The 1,833-nt window shown below is 47.2% G+C and overlaps 1 pseudogene; it reads left to right on the top strand.

Annotated features, from left to right (window-relative positions):
• The first annotated feature begins 180 nt into the window (after positions 1-180).
• LOC139778203 (T-box protein 2-like) lies at positions 181-1,462 on the top strand (annotated as a pseudogene).
• The last annotated feature ends 371 nt before the right edge of the window (positions 1,463-1,833 follow it).

Genomic DNA, 1,833 nt, shown 5'->3' with positions numbered 1-1,833 from the left:
TCCCCTACGACAAAGGGATTAACAACGCGTAATGAATTAATATTATTTTAACTGGCTCAGTAGATTAGTGTGATTATGGCATTTAAATTATCATGTGAATGTTATTTGTTACCTTATATATTACCTTTTGTGAATCGCGGCAGAAAGGACAAAGGTTCATGGACACATAGTTGTCTCATGTGTTGGCGCCGAACGACCGACGACACATATAGTTCGCCTAGTTTCGGCGGATTGCGCTGATCCCGTTTTGTGGTAGGTCACTGGTAAGCGAGAACCGGTTGTCTCAGTTCCATTCTACAACTGCACGTGATTTCGACGTTTGTTCTGACCAATTCCGTGTTTGCCTTATACCTTACACCGACGGTGTCGGAGAAGAAACGTTGATTATCGGAGATGTTTCTTCAGGATCACAACGCACTGATGCTACTGGAACTGAATATGCAACTGGCATCGCCATTCTTCGCGCAGTCACCGATCGCTCTACAACGTAATTAGGTGAGAGGATGAATTCAAGCGAATGGGTATTTCAACCCCCACTGCTGCGCGGAGTCAACGTGGAGCTGCTTAATCGAAACCTCTGGCAGCAATTTTACGAGAATAATACAGAAATGATAATTACCAAAGCGGTCGGCGCATGTTCCCGTCCGTTCAAATAACGTAAACGGTTTGGAGAAACGTGAGAATTATTATGTCTTCATGGAGATAGCACCGGCCTCCGATCGCCGCTACAAGTACTGTGGATACCAGAACGGGGGCGAGAACAGCAATATGGGTGACTGGAGTTTTTGCGGGGCCGGCAGAGCCGCAACAGCCCTTCGGCTATAGGATTTATAAGCATCCCGAGAGTCCGGCAACGGGGAGCCACTGGATGGACAATCCGATCAGCTTTAATAAATTGAAGCTCACGAACAACATCAACGACCCCCAATAATAACGTGGTATTAACATCGATGCACAAATACGTTCCTAAGATCTGGATAGTCCGTTGCTTCTATGCGAAGAACTACAACGAGCTCTTTACTTCAGTCAACCGCGTTGTTCGCTTTCAAGGAGACGGAATTTACGCGGTGACGGCATACCAAACGAGAACATCACGAAGTTGAAGATCAATAACAATCCATTCGCGAAGGGTTTTCGCGAGATGGGTCAGTCACGGTTCAAGCGAAAGCATTATTCGATCGATCATCAAGCCCAATCGGATTCCATTCTCGACGAAGGGGTCTCATTGACCTACGACTCCGAATCGAATCAGCCGAACGACCCCCCCTTAAGGGTTCCAAGCCCATTAAGCAGGCGATTATCTTTTACTTTAGCCGGGGAGTCGAAGTTGGCCGGCCTTGCAACGTGGAGAAGCGGACGCGAATCCCGCCACCGTTGCGAGTCGATCCCCGGCGCCGGCGTGCTTGAAACGCAGTGCCCGTGCACTGCGTTTGACACAGATGGATATCCATTTACGAAATAATTTATTACTATTTATTTCTATTTTAATTTGACACGGCTACTGGGGGCAAGTCTCGTCGAGACCGTGGACATGTTCGGGACGTGTTGTGTCCTGAATAATTTTTGAAGATTACTGATGGCAATCAGCGCCGAGTTTGGATTGAATTTTCGAGTCTGTATTTATGATTTTTTGACTTGTTCTTGGCCGTTATGTAATCCTGAGGAGGATTATGCGCTATAAAATTTACAAAGAGAAGAAGAAGAAGACTATTGGGGGCCACGGCTACTCGTGGCATGAGTCTCGTGCGTCAAGAGGCGTAATCGTTTCTATACCCGATAACTAGCGCCTACTCTCGAGGAGCCAGCTACGCAGTCACTGCAGTCACTGGGTGT

The sequence above is a fragment of the Temnothorax nylanderi genome, unplaced genomic scaffold (assembly GCF_030848795.1).
Source record: "Temnothorax nylanderi isolate EJ_2023f unplaced genomic scaffold, tnyl_v1.0 TNYL_tig0175_pilon, whole genome shotgun sequence".
In the NCBI taxonomy this organism is placed as follows: Eukaryota; Metazoa; Arthropoda; class Insecta; order Hymenoptera; family Formicidae; genus Temnothorax; species Temnothorax nylanderi.
The sequence above is the reverse complement of the archived record's forward strand: the minus strand, read 5'-3'. Positions and strand labels throughout refer to the sequence as shown.